Below are 14,852 nucleotides of genomic sequence, written 5' to 3'. Positions count from 1 at the left end.
TCATTAAGAAAATCTTGTATCCTTTAACCAAATAGCTCCCCAAACATACAATATACATACACTCCTTGGGAGACTAAAGAAAGAAAACAGAACACCTTATTTTGGAGATGAATGGTTTATGATAGATAGCCAGAATAGTGATTTCCACATCTTTCTGGAGTCTGAGAACTGGGTTTTCTAGTAATTTTGAAGAAAGTGGGTTTCATCTCTGCCAGAAGTTTTTTCCTCCTACAACTCAAAATGTCAGTGTGAAATTTAGAGACTGAAAGTTAGATATGACATGGCTGAAAAAAACTTAGGTCTTGAAAGGTCTTCAGTAGTGGCTAATAATTAACTAAATGGCAAGAGTAATGAAAAAGGGATTCATTGCGAATTGAGATTGCAACAGAAATTTAGGGGCTTTTTTATCCCCAGAATTGGCAACAGATCTTATGTATATTGAATTAAGGCTCATAGATAGTTATGTCTGGCTGGGAAATCACCTATAGAAACAAACCAATTTTTTGGTCTAACTGTCATTAACTGTCCTCAAATTGTGGTTAATGTCTCAAAATATCCTCAATTCTCTGCCATCTGTATGAAGAGAAAGGAAAAGAAGCATAGATTACCCAAAAAGTGTGAGCAGTAAAAAATAACTGGCACTTGATCTTGAAATTCAGACACAGAAATTATTAACACTTAGTTTAGCCCTACTATTGATTGTCAATCCAAAAACCAAATGGTCAGCCAAGAGGAGACACTGACATGATCTACCAGGTCTTGCTTGCCATCATTCATGAAACAAATGAAAAGCCAAATGCCCTGGCCCTTAAAGAACTAACTCAGCCCACATGCATGGGCTACCCGGTATGTGGGATTTTGAATGAGACCTGAGAGGGTTGGCTGCTTCTTCTCTTTCTCAGCAATGGGCCTCCACCCCCCTGTTCCCACTGTAGCCACTGAAGGGAGCAGCTGTAAAGTGAATGCAGTAACAGTGTCAATACAAAACAAGTATTGATCTTACTACAATAGGTCTGACCATGTTCCTTCTCTGCTCAAAAAGCATTAGTTGCTGCTTATTACCTATAGGACAAAATATAAACTTCTCTCCCTAAAACTTAAAGCCCTGTATAATCTGACTTTACAGGTTTATTTCATATTATTCTATTTAATGTTCTTTACCTTTGAAGCAAACTGTTCTACTCACCTATCTTATATTTATTTATATCTTACAATTTACCATATACTCACTGATTCCATTTTCTACTTTCATGCCTTTATATAAATCCCTTATAATTGGAATTTAGTCTCTTTCCTCCTGTCACAAGGAAACCTTTCCTAATTCCCCCTAGTTTTTAGGGTTTTCTTCCTCCTCAAATTATGTTATATTTCTTTATCTGTTTCAATTTTGCCTTATCTTAAGGAACCACTATTGGGTCCAAAAGTGTTGAGATACCCACTTCCTGTACTATACCATACTTTTTCCAAGTATATAATTTTAGACTGGGTTCAGTCCTGTGGAATGTAGCTTCTAAAAAAAGAGAGCAAGACTTCCTATTCTCATATTCTACAGCTCCTTATATATTCTACCCTGGTGCTCTGAGATGATTTAATTGTGGTTCATTTATAAAACAAGGTATAAAAAAGTATGTCTTTTTTTATCAGGAATTAGGAATGGGATAGGTAATTTATTCCTATATACAAAAGGAATACTAAATACAGAACACTAACAAATATGCCTCAATGCAATAACTTAAAAACAGGATTCCATAACTTAGCTTGTAACTAGTGTAACAATTTCCTAAGAGGCTAATAATTAAACTTCACCAGAATATAAAGCATCCTGTAAGACATATAATTAGACTTTCAGATTTCACCTGAATTCAGTATTGTCCAAAAAATTGTTAGCACATATCTGCTAGTAAAATGGCCATGTGTAGGCTAGTCCCCTTCTTGTGTGTTGTAGCAGTAGCTGTCATCCCTAAGAACACTGGAGTAGTGCTAGGCACTATTACTTAGCTATAACCTCGAATAGAAATTCTCAACTTAACTGTACACGGTCATATCTGAGCTTAAGCCTGTACATGTCAGCACACTCTTGCTCCTAAAATCAGGAGGAGAAAAAAATCAATGGAAAAAAAAAACAGTCCAAAGCCAAATAGACTTGCTTGGGCAGAACATAGGTCCTGGATACCATGTGCTCATAGTCACATAGAAGCTAGTGGATTGTCAGAGCAAGCTATCCCTCTCCAGATCTGGCTCTCTCAAAGTAGCTTGAAACAATACTTGACATTCAGCAAGGAGGAGTCAGAGAGGTGGGTCACTCTGTTTCATCCACCAAGTTATCAGTTCTTCTAGTTATATAGCAATATATGGAATCCTCATCATCTCAAAGGACTTCAGTCCTGAGTTATACATAGCTGGAAACAGACCTCAAAGTTTCTTAGTGATTGTATGCTCCAAGAAGTATAATTATCCCTTCTACATCATGACTTTTTCCCTTCACAATTTCAACATATTGTGGGTCAGCTCATGAAATTAAATGGGAATTTGAGGGGAGTTTGATGGAAGCCACAAATGACACATGAAGGCCAGGAAACAACACAGAAAAAGTTTTAGAAACTCAAATGCATTAAATATATGTATAGTTTTGTAAAATGTCAAAATATCTTATCTATTCAGACTTCTTTGGAACGGAGAAATATTTTACATGGATTTTCCAGATCATAGGGCACTGCACCTTAATCCCCATGATGTGAAAGGGATTACTGGTTTTTTTTTTTTATTGCAGTTGTATTTAATACAAGCAGAATGAAAGCTACTAGAAAATGACTGGTTTTTGTTCTTTCTATCTCCAACACTTAGCACTGCTTTGCACACAGTAGACAGTTAATGTGTTCCATTGAGTAGACCAGTATGAAGGAATTCATCTAGGATGCGCTGCCTATTCAGATAGAAATAAGAGGCCACTGAATTAAAATAGGATCACTGTGAGCAACACATTGACTTAGAAATCCACATATTAACATAATCGTTTTATTATGTTGTTTCTTTAATATTTCCCAATTGGAATTTAATCTGGTTTCAACTGCATGCAGGAGGGTTATGGCCCACATACTGTTCACAGACTGCTTATTTGATAACTCTGGAGCAGACTGGTCAGTTGAGTAATTTGATATATACTCTTGTTCTCAAATGGTTTCTTATATTGTAAATACTCTCTCTCCAAACTAGATGGAGAACTGGAATTCAGGAACCCTTTCCATATCTCTTCCTCACACTCTGGAATGGCTGGACACATAGGAGGTACACAAAATATACTTGTTACTCAAAGAAGAATTTAGAATTGATCACATTCTCTACCTTTGATGACGAGGTAGTGGTGAAGGCAGTGCTCCATACCCTCAGTTTTGAACTTGCAGCAAATTCCTCGGGCATCTTAAATTCTCTTCATCAGCCCAAGTTGGTTTTAGTGCCCAACACAAGAGGCCCCTCTTCTTCAGGCATGACAACCTTTATCAACAAAGTTACCCTACAGTCAAAATTCAGATGTTAAAATCATTCAGGTAATTCAGGGAGAGGAAATCCCCTCCACTCAACCTGTGCCTAAATTAGCAAGGTAATTTCCTTCAAGCCCCAGGATAGTCTTAGAAGCAAGTTCAAGAGCTTCCATGCTGACTAATGACATTGTTGGAACCTCAGGAAAGTTCAAGATTATAATCCCTAAAGTGTGTGTGTGTGTGTGTGTGTGTGTGTGTGTGTGTGTGAGAGAGAGAGAGAGAGAGAGAGAGAGAGACAGAGAGAGACAGAGAGAAAGACAGAGAGACACAGAGAGAGAGAGACAGAGAGAGACAGAGACAGAGACAGAGAGACAGAGAGAGAGAGAGAGAGAGAGAGAGAGAGAGAGAGAGAGAGAGAGAGAGACAAAAGAGAAAAACAGAGAGACAGAGAGAGAGTGAAAGTGAGAGGGAGAGAGAGAGAGAGAGAGAGAGAGAGAAAGAGAGAGGAAAAAGACAGAGAGACAGAGAGCAGAGAAAGACAGAGAGACACACAGAGAAAGAGAGAGAGAGAGACAGAGACAGAGAGAGACAGAGACAGAGACAGAGAGAGAGAGAGAGAGAGAGAGAGAGAGAGACAAAGAGAAAAACAGAGAGAGAGAGAGAGGAAAGTGAGAGGGAGAGAGAGAGAGAGAGAGAGAGAGAGAGAGAGAGAGAGAGAGAGAGGAAAAAGACAGAGAGACAGAGAGACAGAGAGAAAGACAGAGAGACACACACAGAGAGAGAGAGAGAGAGAGAGAGAGAGAGAGAGAGAGAGAAAGAAATCCTCTCTAGAATTTCCCTAAAGTTCTCCTCTTTATGTTGGCCCACATCATGATAGAAAGGAAGAACAAATATAACTAGAGAGCAAGGTGAAAAATGAGGTGAAGCTCCACAAATGGAAAGGAAGGAACATCAATCCATATACTTTAAATATACATTCTAAGCAGTTTCAGTCATTTTCATTTATCTCTTATTTTTTTATTTATTGTCTCATACACTATTTCTGTGAAGGATAAGAAGGAAGGAAAACTCTTCCTTTTTTTTTTTTTTTTTTTTTTTTTTTTTTTTGAATCAGAGAGAGAGGAGAGAGAGACCCAGAGATATGAAAAACTTCTCTCAGGTTATAGAGAACAGTGATAGGTCTGGTATTAATATTAGGGTTTCTTCTGTTCTATAGTAAGTATTTGATAAGTTAAACAATTGTCCTTTTCCTATGAGGAAGGAAAACCCTGGAAAGGGATGGGGGGGAGTTTCTTCATGAAGAAGATATGACTGTCAAGAAGTGGACTCAAATTCTAATAGATGGAAAATGCCAGTCACATGTAAAGAGAGAGGCTTAATATGAATCAAAGCATAGTATTTTCACTTTTTTGGGTTTTTTTTCCTTTCTCATAGCTTTTTTTCCCTTTTGGTCTGATTTTTCTTATACAAATTTAAATATGGAAATATGTTTGGAAGTGTTGTACATATTTAACCTATATCATCAGATTGCTTGTTGTCTTGGGGAGGTAGAGAGGGAAGGGAAGGGAAGGAGGGAGAAAATTTTAGAACAAAATTTTACAAAAATGTATGTTGAAAACTATCTTTACATGTATTTGGAAAACTAAGATACTATTGATAAAAAAAAGAAGTGAACTCAGAGGGCAATGAACCAGCATACCTTGCTGTACTGTGTGATTAGAAATTAATCAGTAATATGGTACTGTGAAAAGAATATTGACTTAAGAATGAAATCTTAAGAAGAATGAAGAATCTCATTTCCCACATCTGTCTTATGAGAACTCTGTAGTTAGATGGTCTATTCATGGTTTCCGAACATCTGTTCCTCTGTGAAAACAAAATAAGCCACTACTCCTTCATTCCTGAGTCTGAAATGCCTTCCCTTTTTCCTTCCACTAAATTTAACCTCCTTTTTGAAATCTTCCCCAAGGGCCCCAGAATAGTGATCACATCCTTTACTGAATTCCTGGAGGTCTTAAAATCAGTTTCATATCTGGTTCTTATTATGATGGGCTCCATTACTATGAGAAATACTAGTGACTGGAACAAGGTTTCGAGTAGGTATTTCTGACTTGTAGTACCAAGAGGGAAGGAGATAGAAATTTCAACAAGTTTCTGGTGGAAATACATCTTGACTCCTCAATTGCAACAGTTGTGGAAGGTGCTAACAAGCCAGGAAAATTCGTTGCTACCTTCTAAGAGGGTGAAGGCATTCAGGCCAAGGAATAGTGCAAAGGATTTGGAATTTGAGGCAGAGTTATCAGAAGAAAATCTGGTTAAATAAGTGCCATTCAGGAAAATAAAATGTTGAATGAGCCTAAAGGCTAATACTCTCTACAAAATAATCAGTCTTTGCTTGAAAATTTCTAGTGAGGGTGAGCCTGCTTCTTTCTAAGACAGACCAGTCTACCTTGAAATAGATTTAGTTGTTTTGAAGCTTTTTTCTTATGTAGCACAGGCTCTGAGGTTACTATCTTAAATCCCTCAAAGCTGGTAGGTGATAAGGAGCTGAGGTTTGGAATTTGGGGAAGGGTGGGGGCTAGCTGTTGTTTTAATTTTAATTTTAATTTTCTTATTATTGCTCATAAATCTCTACATGGTACAATCTCTCCCTCCCAATATCATTTCATTAGTTATCAATGCTTCCATATCTGTGAACAGCAATCAGATTTTACAAAGGAGGCATTTACTTCATTAGAAAACTGTAAACAAGGGCTACACTCTACTCTAGCCTTTATTGGTATGGAAGGGGAAGAAGGGAAGCTATAAAAATTTCTCCTCATATGGAGTGGGATATTTCCTGGCTTTAAAGTTTAGGGGTTTTTGTTTTTGATTTGTTTTGTTTTTTACTATTCAGAATAAATCTCCACCAAAATCACTTCTAGATATGGCATGGCCAATGGACAAGTCATTCATTTGATGAAAAGACTGTTTCTTTGCTGCCAGGTTGATTTACTGATGGGTAGTTCAAGCAAGCTCCTATTCAGGGTTGGTTGTCCACTAAACTTGGCTAGTAAGTTCCTGAGAGAACCTTTGATGGTTCTCCAGACTTTTCAAAGAGATCCAAGTTGTAATCAGCCATATACAGATATACATACATACATGCATACATACATACACTGTGTGTGCTCATGTATATACGTGTGCTAGATAGGGATGTAGGATAATTATTTCTTGCTCCTCATTCAAAAGTTTCTGGGAAAGAGTTTGAGATTTCATCTACCCAAACCATTTCTTCTATGGTGGGAAAAATTTGTCCTTCACTGGACTCTTCACTGGAAGTGTGGGAGGGGGAAGAGAGAGACAGAGACAGAGGCAAACAGCCAGAAAGATACAGGCACAGACACAGACAGACAGAGATACAGAATCATAGACAGAGACAGGAGACAGAGAGTGACAATCAGACGGACCAAAAGGCAGAGACAGACCAAGAGAGAAACAGAGACACATAGATGACATAGAGAGATGATTCATATTCTAGTGCAAGAACAAAAGCTGTCTCTCCTTTTAAACTGATAGAGCCCCTGCTCCCCAACCAGCATGTTGTGTATATTGGGGGAGGGAGAAGGGACCAAGGCTTTTGCTGTATCATCTCAAAGCACCAAGATTTTTATCACTAAGTTTCATAAACCTTCTAGTACTCCTTAAGTCCTGCAAACAAAATGGAATAAAAAGGAAAGATAATTATTAAACACTTGCTATGTAGAAAGTTCTTGAAATACTAACAAAAAATCAAGACATTCCCTATTTTTAAAAAACTCTGATTGGGGGGGAGATAACACTTAAAGGATGTCATTGTGTTCCAAAACTGTAATTCTAAATGCTGTGAACCAGGCATGGGTTTGGAAGAAAAAGATGAGGCACTCATGGACAATATAAAGAAGAAAGTTTAATTTATATTAGTGTGGGAAGGTTATAGTGTTTGATTAGCTGGATGTGGCTCCCTTCACATCCATTATGATATGCCAGGGGATTTGTACTGTAACAAGTGCAAAAAGTTTACTGGTTAATGTTTTAAAAACCAGCCCTCTGGGGAGGAAAAGCATACACAACAGACATTTAAGTTTAATTTGCATTATTAATATTTCCCCATTGCTTTCTTAAGTCTAGAAAATCAACAAAACAATAAATCAAGCCCTGATTAAAAGAATTTGTCAATTCCTGAAATATAAATGCTATTTCTGAAAACAAAACACCGAATAGCAGCAGGAGCACATCAAAGGAGTACCATCTCATGTGCTGGTCTTTTTATAATAACATGAAGCAATGTCAAAAGTTTAAACCTTAATTCCAATAGACTCATGATAGAGAGAGCTATCAGCATCCAGAAAGAGGACTATGGAAACTGAATGTGGATCACAACATATTTTCACTTTTATTGTTATTATTTGCTTGTTTGTTTTTTTTCTCATTTTTCTTTTTGATCTAAGTTTTCTTATATAGCATGGTGAATTTGGAAATATGTTTAGAAGAATTGCACATGTTTAACCTATATTGGATTACTTGATGTCTAGGGAAAGGGGGGAAGGAAGAAGAAAAACTTGGAATATAAGGTTTTGCATGGGTGAATGTTGAAAACTATCTTTGCATATGTTTTGAAAATAAAAAGCTAATGGTTTAGAAAAAGCAAAAAACTCCCCCAAACCAAAATAATAGCTTTTTATTTTTCAAAATACATGCAAATATAGTTTTCAATATTCACTCTTGCAAAACTTTGTGTTCCAAATTTTTCTCCCTTCCTTCTTACCCCCTTCCCTAGAAGGAAGTAATTCAATATATGTTAAACATGTGCAATTCTAGTATACATATTTCCACATTTCTCATGCTACACAAGAAAAATCAGATCAAAAAGGAAAAAAAAATAAGAAAGAGGGGGGAAAAAGGCAAGCAAACAACAAAAATGGTGAGAATATTAGATTGTGATTCACATTCAGTCCCCCACAGTCCTTTCTCTGGATGCAGATGGCTCTCTCCATCACAAATCTATTGGAATTGGCCTGAATCACCTCATTGTTAAAAAGAGCTACGTTCATCAGAACTGATCATCATATAATCTTATTGCTGTGTACAATGTTCTCTTGGTTCTACTCACTTCACTTAACATCAGTTCATTTAAGTCTCTCCAGACTTTCTGAAATCATCCTGTTGGTCATTTCTTAAAGAACAATAATATTCTATGACATTTATATACTGTAACTTACTCAGCCATTCCCTAGTTTGATGGGCATCCACTCAGCTTCCAATTTCTTGCCACTACAAAAAGGGCTGCTACAAACATTTTTTGCACATGTGGATTCTTTTTCCTGTTTTATGATTTCTTTGGAATACAGACCCAGTAGTGGTACTGCTGAATCCACAGTTTGATAGCCCTTTAGGCATAGTTTCATATTGCTCCCCAGAATGGTTGGATCAGTTCACTACTCTACAAACAATGTATTAGTGTCCCACTTTCCCCACATCCCCTCCATTATTTATCATTATCTCTTCCTGTTATCTTAACCAATCTAAGAAGTATGTAGTGGTATCTCAGAGTTATCTTAATTTGCATTTCTCTGATCAATAGTGATTTAGAGCATTTTTTCATATGACTAGAAATAGTTTTATTTTCTTCATCTGAAAATTGTCTTTTCATATCCTTTGACCATTTATCAATTGGAGAATGGTTTGTATTCTTATAAATCTAAGTCAATTCTCTATACTTTAGAAATGAGGCCTTTACATTGATCCATACTTAACGCCGTACACCAAGATAAGGTCAAAATGGGTTCATGACCTAGGCATAAAGAATGAAATTATTAATAAATTAGAGGAACATAGGATAGTTTACCTCTCAGACCTGTGGAAGGGGAAGGTCTTTATGACCAAAGCAGAACTAGAGATCATTACTGATCACAAAATAGAAAATTTCGATTATACCAAACTGAAAAGTTTTTGCACAAACAAAACTAATGCAGACAAGATTAGAAGGGAAGCAATAAATTGGGAAAATATTTTTACAGTCAAAGGTTCTGATAAAGGCCTCATTTCCAAAATATATAGAGAATTAACTCTAATTTATAAAAAATCAAGCCATTCTCCAATTGAAAAATGGTCAAAGGATATGAACAGACAATTCTCAGATGAAGAAATTGAAACTATTTCTAGTCATATGAAAAGATGCTCCAAGTCATTATTAATCAGAGAAATGCAAATTAAGACAACTCTAAGATACCACTACACACCTGTCAGATTGGCTAAGATGACAGGAAAAAATAATGATGATTGTTGGAGGGGATGTGGGAAAACTGGGACATTGATGCATTGTTGGTGGAGTTGTGAACGAATCCAACCATTTTGGAGAGTAGTTTGGAACTATGCTCAAAAAGTTATCAAACTGTGCATACCCTTTGATCCAGCAGTGTTACTACTGGGATTATATCCCAAAGAGATTATAAAGAAGGGAAAGGGACCTGTATGTGCACGAATGTTTGTGGCAGCCCTTTTTGTAGTGGCTAGAAACTGGAAACTGAATGGATGTCCATCAGTTGGAGAATGGCTGAATAAATTGTGGTATATGAAAATTATGGAATATTACTGTTCTGTAAGAAATGACCAACAGGATGATTTCAGAAAGGCCTGGAGAGACTTACACGAACTGATGCTGAGTGAAATGAGCAGGACCAGGAGATCATTATATACTTCAACAACAATACTATATGATGACCAGTTCTGATGGACCAGGCCATCCTCAGCAACGAGATCAACCAAATCATTTCTAATGGAGCAGTAATGAACTGAACTAGCTATGCCCAGAAAAAGAACTCTGGGAGATGACTAAAAACCATTACATTGAATTCCCAATCCCTATATTTATGCACACCTGCATTTTTGATTTCCTTCACAAGCTAATTGTACAATATTTCAGAGTCTGATTCTTTTTGTACAGCAAAATAACGTTTTGGTCATGTATACTTATTGTGTATCTAATTTATATTTTAATATATTTAACATCTACTGGTCATCCTGCCATCTAGGGGAGGGGGGGGGGGGGTAAGAGGTGAAAAATTGGAACAAGAGGTTTGGCAATTGTTAATCCTGTAAAGTTACCCATGTATATATCCTGTAAATAAAAGGCTATTAAATTAAAAAAAAAAAAAAAGAAATGAGGCCTTTATCAGAACCCTTGGATGTAAAAAAAATTTTTCCCTGTTTTCTGTTTCCCTTCTAATTTTGGCTGTATTGGTTTTGTTTGTAGAAAACCTTTTTAATTTAATATAATCAAAATGATCCATTTTGCATTTTGTAATACTCTCTAGCTCTTCTTTGGCCATAAATTTATTCTTTCTCCATAGATCTGAGAGGTAGGCTATTTCTTGTTCTAATTTGTTTATAGTATCATCCTTTATGTCTAAGTCATGAACCCATTTTAAACTTACCTTGGTATAGGGTATTAGATATTGGTCAATGCCTAGTTTCTGCCATATTATTTTCTAATTTTCCCAGCAATTTTTCTCAGATAGTGAGTTCTTACTCACTAGTAACTAGTCTTGGATTTATCAAACACCAAATTACTGTAGTCATTGATTATTGTGTCTTATGAGCCTAACTTCTTCCAGTGATCAGTTACTCTATTTCTTAATCAATACCAAATGGTTTTGATGACTGCTGCTTTATAATATAGTTTGGGTCTGATACAATTAAATCACCTTCATTTGCATTGTTTTCATTAATTCCCTTAAAATTCTTGACCTTTTGTTCTTCCAGATGAACTATGTTATTTTTCTAGTTCTATAATTTCTTGATAGTTTGATTGGTAAACTACCAAATTTGCCATTTACTTATTTGAATAAGTAAATTAATTTAGGTAGGATTGTCATTTTTATTACATTAATATTTTTCCAATTGTTTAGATCTAATTTTATTTGTGTGGAAAGTGTTTTGTAATTGTGTTCATATAATTCCTGACTTTGTCTTGACAGATAGACTCCCAAATATTTTATGTTATTTTGTGTTTTATGTTAAAATATATGTTAAATCCAATATATCTATACATATTTATACAGTTATTTTACTGCACAAGAAAAATTGGATTAAGAAGGAAAAAAACTGAGAAAGAAAAAAAAATGCAAGCACATAACAACAGGAAAAGTGAGAGTTCTATGTTGTGGTCTATACTCAGTTCCCACATCTTCTCTCTGGGTGTAAATGGCTCCCTTCATCACTAAATAATTGTAATTGCTTTGAATCATCTCGTTGTTGAAGAGAGCTATGTCCATCAGAACTGTTCATTGTATAGTCTTGTGGTTGCTGTGTATAATGATTTCCTGGTTCTGATCATTTCACTTAGCATCAGTTCATGTAAGTCTCTCCAGGCTTCTCTGAAATCATCCTGCTGATCATTTCTTACAGAACAATAATATTCCATAATATTTATATTCCACAATTTATTCAGCCATTCTCCAACTGATGGGCATCCATTCAGTTTCCAGTTTCTTGCCACTACAAAAAGGGCTTCAATGTGTGTCCCATTCCCTCCTTTAAGATCTCTTTGGGATATAAACCCAGTAGTAACACTGCTGGATCAAAGGGTATGCAGTTTGATAACTCTCTGGGCATAGTTCCAAATTGCTCTCCAGAATGATTGGATCCATTCATAGTTCCACCAATAATGCATCAGTGTCCCAGTTTTCCCACAGACTCGTCAACATTCATCATTATGTTTTCCTGTCATCTTAGCCAATCTGAGAGTTATGTAGTGATATCTCAGAAATCTTAATTTGCATTTCTCTGATCAATAGTGATTTGGAGCAATTTTTCATATGACTACAAATAGTTTTAATTTCTTCATCTCAAAATTGTCTGTTCATATCCTTTAACTATTTATCAATTGGAGAATGGTTTGAATTCTTATCAATTTGAGTCAATTCTCTATTTTAGAAATGAGGTCTTTATCAGAACCTTTAAATGTAAAAATGTCTTCCTAGTTTATTGCTTCCCTTCTAATCTTCTCTGCATTAGTTTTGTTTGTACAAAAAACTTTTTAACTTAATATATTAAAAATTATCTATTTTGTGATCAATAATGATCTCTAGTTCTTCTTTGGTCACAGATTCCTTCCTCCTCCACAGATCTGAGAAGTAAACTATCCTATGTTCTTCTAATTTGTTTATAATATCATTCTTTATGTCTAGATCATGAACTCATTTCAACCTTATCTTGGTATATGGCATTATATGTGGGTCAATGCCTAGTTTCTGCCATATTAATTTCCAATTTCCCCAGCAGTTTTTGTCAAATAGTGAATTCTTATCCCAAAAGATGGGGTCTTTGCATTTGTCAAAACTAGCTTGCTATAATCATTGACTATTTTGTTTTGTGAACCTAAACTATTCCACTGATCAACTGCTCTATTTCTTAGCCAGTACCAAATAGTTTTGATGACTGCTGCTCTATAATATAGTTTTAGATTCTACAGTTATTTTAAATGAAATTTCTCTTTGCTGCTGGACTTTGTTGGTAACATGTAGAAATGCTGATGATTTATGTAGATTTATTTTGTATTCTGCACCTTTACTAAAGTTGTTAGCTTTTTCTTGTAGCTTTTTAGTTGATTTTGTAGGATTCTCTACATATACCATCATATCATCAGCAAAGAGTGATAATTTGGTTTCTTCATTACCTGCTCTAATTATCTACTTTATTTTTTTCTTCTTTTTTTGCTAAAGCTAACATTTCTAATACAATATTGAATAGTAATAATGATAATTGGAAACCTTGTTGCACCCCTAATCTTACTGGAAACTCTTCTAGTTTATCCCCATCACATCTGATGTTTGTTGATGGCTTTAAATAGATGCTATTGATCATTTTAAGGAAAACTCCATTTATTCCTATACTCCTTAGTTTATTTAATAGGAATAGGTGTGGATTTTATCAAATGCTTTTTCTGCATCTATTGAGATGATCATATGATTTCTGTTAGTTTGGTCATTGATATGGTCAATTACTTAATAGTTTTCCTAATACTGAACCAGCCCTGCATTTCTGGTATAAATCCTACTTGGTTGTAGTATATTATCCTGGTGATAACTTGCTGTGATCTCTTTGCTAATATTTACTAAGATATTTGCATCAATATTCATTAGGGAAATTGGTCTATAATTTTCTTTTCCTCTTTTGATCCTTCCTGGCTTAGGTATAAGCCTCATATTTGTGTCATAAAAGGAATTTGGTAGAACTCCTTCTTTCCCTATTTCCCCAAACAGTTTGCATAGCATTAGAAATTATTGTTCTTTAAATTTTTGATAGAATTCATGTGTAAATCCATTTGGCCCTGGAGATTTTTTCTTAGGGAGTTGATTAATAACTTTTTCAATTTCTTTTTCTAAAATGGGACTCTAAATAGTTTATTTCCTCCTCTGTAGTATTCATCCATTTTGCTTAGATTATCATATTTTTTTGGCATACTGTTGGGCAAAATAATTCCTGATTATTGTTTTAATTTCCTCTTTGTTGGTGTTAAGTTCACCTTTTTCATTTTTTTATACTGGCAATTTGATTTTTTTCTTTCATTTTTCTAATCAAATTATCTAAAGGTTTATATATTTTGTTGGGGTTTTTTTTTTTTCCCATAAAACTAGTTCAATAGTTTTCTTACTTTCAATTTTATTAATCTTGTTTATTTTCAGAATTTCAAATTTGGCATTTAATTGTGAGTTTTTAATTTGTTCTTTTTCTAGCTTTTTAAATTGTATGCCCAATTCATTGATTTTCTCTATTTTATTCAAGTAAGTATGTAAAGATATTAAATTTTCCCTAAGAACTGCTTTGGCAGCATACCATAAATTTTAATATGTTGTCTCATTATTGTCATTCTCTTAGATAAAATTCTCAATTGTTTGTATGATTTGTTGTTTCACTTATTCATTCTTTAAAATTGGATTATTTAGTTTCCAATTAATTTTTGGTCTATTTGTCTCTGGCCCTTTATTGCATGTGATTTTTATTGTATCATGATCTGGAAAAGACACATTCACTATTTCTACCTTTCTGCATTTGATTTTTGTGTAGATTCCATGTACTGCTGAGAAAACAGTATATTCCTTTCTGTCCCCATTCAATTTTCTCCAAAAGTCTATCATACCTAACTTTCTAAGATTCTATTTATTTCCTTAACTTCTTTCTTATTTATTTTGTGTTTTGATTTATCTAGCTCTGATAGAATGAGGTTGAGATCCCCCACTAGCATGTTTTGTTGTCTATTTCTTCTTAACTTCTTGTCTAGGAATTTGGATACTATACTACTTGGTACACGTGTGTTTAGTATTGATACTATGTCATTATTTATGGTACCCT

General features: G+C 35.0%; 1 long non-coding RNA gene across 2 annotated transcripts in view; it reads left to right on the top strand.

The window, feature by feature from the left end:
• The window catches only part of LOC116420277, a 33,851-nt gene that overhangs the window by 2,349 nt on the left and 16,650 nt on the right, over positions 1 to 14,852 (top strand). Inside the window, exon 3 of one of the 2 annotated variants that reach the window (XR_004230585.1) lies at positions 3,214 to 3,285. The exons of the other annotated variant lie outside the window; for it this stretch is intronic. This is a non-coding gene — a long non-coding RNA (uncharacterized LOC116420277). The remainder of the gene's footprint in view (positions 1 to 3,213; positions 3,286 to 14,852) is intronic. 2 annotated transcript variants of the gene reach the window in all.

The sequence above is a fragment of the Sarcophilus harrisii genome, chromosome 1, assembly GCF_902635505.1.
Source record: "Sarcophilus harrisii chromosome 1, mSarHar1.11, whole genome shotgun sequence".
In the NCBI taxonomy this organism is placed as follows: domain Eukaryota; kingdom Metazoa; phylum Chordata; class Mammalia; order Dasyuromorphia; family Dasyuridae; genus Sarcophilus; species Sarcophilus harrisii.
The sequence above is the reverse complement of the archived record's forward strand: the minus strand, read 5'-3'. Positions and strand labels throughout refer to the sequence as shown.